Source organism: Mustela nivalis, assembly GCF_964662115.1.
Source record: "Mustela nivalis genome assembly, chromosome: 7".
Taxonomy (NCBI): domain Eukaryota; kingdom Metazoa; phylum Chordata; class Mammalia; order Carnivora; family Mustelidae; genus Mustela; species Mustela nivalis.
Window position 1 is genome coordinate 9,509,113 of NC_139026.1, and position 7,047 is coordinate 9,516,159.

General features: G+C 53.7%; 1 long non-coding RNA gene across 1 annotated transcript; it reads right to left on the reverse strand.

Annotated features, from left to right (window-relative positions):
• Window positions 1-3,820: 3,820 nt before the first annotated feature.
• Window positions 3,821-4,557, reverse strand: LOC309869314. Its single transcript, XR_014314117.1, has 2 exons — window positions 4,457-4,557; window positions 3,821-4,258 (listed from the first exon to the last, which is right to left on the reverse strand). It is a non-coding gene; the product is annotated as an uncharacterized lncRNA (long non-coding RNA).
• Between the last annotated feature and the right edge of the window lie 2,490 nt (window positions 4,558-7,047).

Genomic DNA, 7,047 nt, shown 5'->3' on the forward strand with positions numbered 1-7,047 from the left:
TCTGCCTTCGGCTCAGGTCACGATCCCAGGGTCCTGGGATCAAGCCCCACATCGGGCTCTCTGCTCAGCGGGGACCTGCTTCCTCCTCTCTCTCTCTGCCTGCCTCTCTGCCTACTTGTGATTTCTGTCTGTCAAATAAATAAATAAAATCTTTTTTTAAAATTGGGGTTTAGGACTCCTATCTCAATAAACTATAAACTGCTTCTCCCTGAATTCCCTTTTTGTACCAACTTTATCATCCCTTGTACTTTCCAGAGGACCCCAGGAATACCCCAATGGGTGATGTCACTGTGACAAACAATAAAAAGAAAATTGGATTGCTTTTGAATGCCTATTAGTGTGAAAATATTATGAACCACTTTATCAGTGGAAAATACTATGTGTGAAAATATTTTTTTAGAGATTTTATTTATTCATTTGACAGAGAGTGACACACACAGTGAGAAAGAGAGAGCACAAACATGGGGAGTGGGAGAGGGAGAAGCAGGCTTTCTGCTGAGCGGGGAGCCCGATGTAGGGCTCGATCCCAGGACCCTGGGATCATGACCTGAGCCGAAGACAGCCGCCCAACAACTGAGCCACCCAGGTGTCCCTATGTGTGAACTTTATCAGTCAGCCCATGCTGCAGGGAAACGTGTTCCAGACAATTAAGGGGACGAGGCTGGGGCCATGAATTTGAGGGAAAAGAAAGTTCAAGTGACTTGGTCCATCACCAAAGTAAGTGCTTCCTGGGGCTCCTGGGGTGACTCAGTCAAGCATTTGCCTTTGGCTCAGGTCATGATCCTGGAGTCCCGGAATTGAGCCCCATGTCAGGCTTCCTGCTATGTCTGTTTCTTCCTCTGACCATTCCCCTTCCTCAAATAAATAAACAAAATCTTAAAACAAACAAACAAACAAACAGGGGCACCTGGGTGGCTCAGTCCATTAAGCGTCAGCCTTCGGCTCAGGTCCTGATCCCAGGGTCCTGGGATCGAGTCCCACATTGGGCTCTCTGCTCAGCGGAAAGCCTGCTTTTCTCTCTCTCTCTCTCTGTCTGCCACTTTTCCTACTTGTGCTCTCTATCTCCCTGTCAAAATAAATAAATAAAATCTTAAAACAAACAAACAAACCCGGGCACCTGGGTGGCTCAGGGGTTAAGCCTCTGTCTTTGGCTCAGGTCTTGGTCTCAGGGTCATGGAATCAAGCCCCATGTTGGGTTCTCTGCTCAGCAGGGAGCCTGCTTCCCCCGCTCTCTCCCTCTGTCTGCCTCTCTGCCTACTTGTGATCTCTCTCTCTCTCTGTCAAATAAATAAATAAATAATCTTAAAAACAACAACAACAACAACAACAAAGTAAGCACTTCTTGTCTTCCCAGCCAGAAAGCCCCTGGGGACAGATCTGGCTCTTCTCTGTACTGGCACCTCGGAGACCTCGTAGGTTCGGTTCCAGACCAGCACATTAAAGCCAACATCACAATAAGGCAATAAAACAGGTCAAGTGACCGTGCTGATTTCCTACTGCAGAGAAAAGTTATGTTTACACTATATTGTAGTCTATTAAGTCTGCAAGAGCATGCATCTCAAAAAGCAATGTGTATACCTTGTTTTTTTTTAAAGATTTTATTTATTTATTTGACAGAGAGAGATCACAAGTAGGTAGAGAGGCAGGCAGAGAGAGAGAGGGAAGCAGGCTCCCTGCTGAGCAAAGAACCTGATATGGGACTCGATCCCAGGACCCTGAGATCATGACCCGAGCGGAAGGCAGCGGCTTAAGCCACTGAGCCACCCAGGCGCCCCGCAATGTGTATACCTTAATTAATTAATTTTTTTAACTGATTTTTTTAAAGATTATTTATTTATTTATTTGACAGACAGAGATCACAAGTAGGCAGAGAGGCAGGCAGAGAGAGAGGAGGAAGCAGGCTCCCTGCTGAGCAGAGAGCCCAATGCAGGGCTCGATCCCAGGACCTTGGGATCATGACATGAGCCGAAGGCAGAGGCTTTAACCCACTGAGCCACCCAGGTGCCCCTGTATACCTTAATTTAAAAAGATTTTATCACTAAAAAAAAAAGCTAACTATTATCTGGGCTTTTATCAAGTCCTAACCATTGAGCACAGATCACCGTAACAAACATAACCATCAAAAATTTGGGAATATCATGAGAGCAACCAAAATGTGACCGAGACGCAAACTGAGCAAATGCTGTTGGAAAAATAGCACCACAGGCTTAATGCCACAGACTGTCAATTTGTAAAAACAAAAACAAAACAAACCACAGCATTTACAAAATGCAATCAAGGGAGGTTGCCTGCATCTCCCACAGAGCCCCGAACAGTCCCCAGCTGTGGGTGAAAATGCCCTAGAAATGGTGTAGCTTTCTATGAGACGGGACATTCTCTGGGCCCTGGAGGAGAGGACGTGGGTGGACAGAGAGAAGGGACGATAAGGGCCTGAACTTGAACCATGACCGGAGCTTCCTCCATGGGGCTGGAATCACCACACTAAGGGGGGGGGGAGTCCTGGATTTTGGAATTTTGGTTTTCAACAAAGAGCAACCTCCAAACCCAGAGGCTTTATCATAGACGGACGGCTCCAGGATGGCCTCAGCTCCTTTCTGAGCTCTGCTGTATTGTAGCTGGGGAATCTTGGACAAGTCACCTTTTGTCTCTGAGCCTCAGGGGTCTGGAGAACTGGGGACGATGATCCCTCCCAAGACAGTAGTTACAACAGATGAAGACTAAAAGAAGCAGCAGGTGGGGAGTACCTCGTGAGCGATTCACTCAGCGCAGACGACAGAGGTTTTTATTGTCTTGCCTCATTGCTATTATTTCGCCGACTGCTTCTGAAGGCAAACATGGAAGGGCCTTAGGAGGCCCAGGCCCCTGCATCAGACTCCAGCGGGAGGTGTCTTCCACGGAGATTCTGGAGCTCTGTCTCAGACCTCTTAGATCAGAGTCTCCACCTCGATCTACGGGCAAACATGTTCCTACGCATCTGAGTGAATCCAACAATTCCATCTGGGCATGATGGCTCAAAAGGGATTCTAGCTCATTGCGTCGGAGTGTCTCCTCCCCCAAGCCCCATGGCCGTGACCACCAAGGACTTTGACTCAAATCACCCATCAGCCCGTTAATCTAATACCATGCTCTGGTCTGTAACTGCCAGACCAACAGGTTTAGGAGGGGACATCTCTGTGCCCCTCACTCAGTCCGAAGGCCAGACCTATGTCCAAATGCCTAAGATTTGTCATTGTCGATCTGCCAGGCGGGGGGGGGTGAGGGGTGGTAGGGCACGCAGAGGGGATGTAGAGGCCACTTTTAGGCAAACAGTCTTGAGCGATGGAATGTAGAAAGGGGCCCCAGCAACCCCCTGGCTGAATCCAGACAGCCCCATCATGTCTCAAATATCCACAGGCCCCAACTGACCAATGGGCTACTTACCACCAGGTATAGTCACCAAAAAAGGGAGAACTCCGTACATCCTCATACCTCCTCACCTTTCCCCTTCATTTTGTTTTTTAAGATTTTATTTATTCATTTGAGAGAGAGAGAGTAAGAATCTGAAGCAGACTTCGCACTGAGCATAGAGCCCGACTCGGGGCTTGATCCCACCATCACGAAATCATGACCTCAGCCGAAACCAGAAGTCGGATGCTTAACAGACAGAGCCACCCAGCCAGCCCCCACTTCCACTTTAACTACAGCCCCTACCCACTGCCTCCTTGCACAGAGCCTCTGCTCAGCTGGCCTGTTGGCTGCTTCCTTCCGGTGTATTCAGTAACTTCTATCTCCCTTAAAAGAAAGAAAGAAAGAAACAAACAAACAAACAAATAAAAAGAGATCAGCGTCTCCAAGGAAGGGCAGTTCTTGGAGGTCACATTTCCACAAAACATGCCTTCAGTGCCTCCAGCAGGACCACTGCATCACAGGCTCAGAATGGGCGGGGTCTGGGCACACTCGGGGTGTCCACCAGCAATCCCTGCCCCAACAGTCTCACCAGCCAGGAGGAGCCCAGTGTATTATGTGGGCCCAGAGAAGGGGCTTCTCGGAAGGCTGGGCCCAGAGAAGGGGCTTCTCGGAAGGCTGAACCCAGAGAAGGCTTCCCGGAGGGAGCGACAGCTCAGCTGAGTCCTGTAGGAGCGGGTGTTACCCAGGCTGAGAGGGGCCGCGTGGCACAGGCAGAGGGCATAGCTGGGGTCCAGGCACAGTCCAGTGTTGTGGGGGAGAGAGTTGGTGGGGGCGGTGACAGCCCTCCAAGTCCAGCAGGAGTACCACCAGTCTGCAGAGGCACAGGTGACAGGAGTCAGCAGGGGGAAGCTTTAAGCACCGACTCTAGGATGGACTGGGGTAAGGACGTCCACCCCCCTCCCAGGGGCTGAGTCAGGGCTGGCCCTCCGGCTCACCCTCTGAGCTCGCTCCTCCTCCTCCTCCCTCTCTCTGCTCCTGAGACTCTCCAGGCAGACAGATGGCCTCTCACCTGGCCAATCCCTGTCACTGTGTGACCCTGGGAAAGTCCCAACTCCTCTCCCACAATCCCAAGATTGCCACCTCTGTTCCCAGGCTCCCGCAGGAAAAGCTGGGCTGCGCTGCCCCCATTCCTGGAGGAGTGCTGTCACCTAGTGGCCATTAGGAGAAACACCTCCTGGGGCACCAGGGCCCTAGGAGGGTCCCTATCTTTCCACTCCAGTCCCTGCCACCATCCTCTCCCCCTGCCACCCTACCACCCGCTCAGCTCTGGGCTGGCTGGGGAGACCACGAGTCTCTGCACCCCGTGAGCAGTGGGTGAGGCTGGTCATATGCCGTACTGTGCCCCAGGTGCCCGCCCTTCAGCCCTGCTGGGGCCCCAGCCCAGGTCCTGGCTCCTCACTGATTGACCGTCTGGCTTCCAAGGCCACGGTGAAGGTCAGTAAACCAGGGGTGGGGGCTGAAATTTGGTTCAGTTCATCAGCAGCATAGAGATCTGGATCATGGGTTTGAGAATCAAGCGAAATGACAGCAGTTCCCATACATGAGCTCGTGTAAGATCACCACGCCCTGCTCTCCGTGCGCACACTTACTCACTCAGTAAACACCCAGTCAGCACCTCTGAGCCCAGGTCTCGGGACACTTCAGGGAGTAGAAAGAGCAAGGTCCTGCCTGGACATGAGCAGGAGAGGCAGGCAGTGAACCCAGACACCAAGAAATGGGCTCAGGCCAGCTGGTGGTGGGCGTTACGGATACTGCAAAATGGGGGAGGTGGGGGAGGGTGGAAAAGGTGGTGAGACCGGGTTGTTTTGGGTTTTTTTGCTACGATGGTTGGGAGGGCCTCTGAGGAGGTGACCGGAGAGGCCCCAGAGGAGCCCAGAGGCAGAATGTTCCCGTGGCAGACGTGAGCTGACATCTCGGAGAAGCAGGGAGGCCAGGGTGGCTGGAAGCGGTAGGATGCATAGAGGCAGGGGGTGGGGGTCAGATCATGTGTTATCACCACCCTTGTTTCCCAGACGAGGCTCTGAAGGGTTAGACACACCTCCCAGCTCATCGCTGGTAAGGCCAGGGTTCGAAGCCTGGTGTGCCCGGCCTGGAGCCACTCTGATCCCCGAGCTTGCCGTGCTGTGTGGGTGTGGACGGGTGACCCAGCGTCTCTGAACTCCAGCTTGCTCGGCTGCACAGGGAGGTAACACCTCCCACTTCCAAGCAGAGGGCCCCCAGATCAAGAGGGGAGCCCCGTGGCAAGGGGCAGGATTGTAGATTTGTGGGGAGCTGGTAAGGGGGCCGACAGAGCATTGGCTCAGTGGCGGCTACGTGACCCTGGAAACATCACTTGACTTCTTTGAGCCCTGGTCTCCGTGGGCAAAATGGGTATCCCAAGAGCCTGTGTGCTGGTTTTAAGTCAGACCATGACGCTCCCCTGCTCCAACCCCTCTACCCTCTTTCCATCACACACAGAATAAACCTCAGGTCTTGTCTCAGACCTGGGCCTGGCTGCTCCTCAGGCACGTGGCCTGCTCTTCTTCTCTGTTCATATTCTGTTCCAGGGCCTCTTGCCGTTCCTGGCACTTGTTGGATGGTTTACCCTTCCAGCTTCCTCTGCCTGAAATGCTCTTCCGCAGGAATGCTCCTTCCCTCACTCCATCCGTGTCTCTATTCACAGGCTACATCCTCAGGGAACCCTCCCTGCGGACCAGCTCAAGGACAGCCCTGGGCTGGTCTCTCCGAACACCCAGAACTCCTGTCTGCCTGGCACACGGCAGCCACCGGAGACCAGTCAGATCGTAGTTGGCAGGACCCCTCCGGCCGCCGCAGCAGGTCAGCGGACTTGGGGGGAGTCTCCCCTCCCCCCAGTCTGAAACCAGGTTGGGGAACAGGGCTCAGGGATTGCAGGACCCCGGAAGCTGGGCTTCGAGGCGGAAGGGGGCGCTGGTTCAGTGGGTCAGCCTGGGGGTCATGGGACTATAGGGACCAGATCGTTAGATCGTCTAAGGGACAGGAACGTCCCTCCCACTCGGGCAGCAGTGGCTGAGGAAGAGGATTAGCATCGGTCAGAGCCTCCTTCCAGAAGCCCCTTCCCAGCTTGATGAGGCTGTGGACCCCATTGCCCTTGGGGCACAGGGCAGCTCTCTCCTCTCTCCTCAATGGCTTCCGAGTCCCTCCAGCCACCTCCGAATCAACTCTATTCCTGGCAGTGCTTAGCACGCGGGGGGCTGACCCCTGACCTTCCCCCCCTCACTCCCACCCACCCTTAATGTTCTGCCCCAGAGTTAGGTCAGTGATGAAAGCCTAGGGGGGCGGAGGGAGAGGGACAGTGCCTGATTGTTCCCCGCCCCCGGCGGTGAGGCCCCGCTGGCCTCGGTGTGACTGGCTCTTTGCTATCTCGTGTCTCCCCCCCGCCGCCACCCCGCCGCCACCACTGTGTCATTCGCTCCTTCCCTCTCTCTAGTTCTTGAGTTCCCAGGCTCAAGTGGGATGTTAGTAGTCATGTGGAGGCCAGGACATCCCCAGAGATTAGGAATCAACAGGTCCAGATCGGGGTCCATGGTTCAGACACAAGGCAGGGAGGACCCCACTTTGGAAAGAGCCCAGGACCAAAGC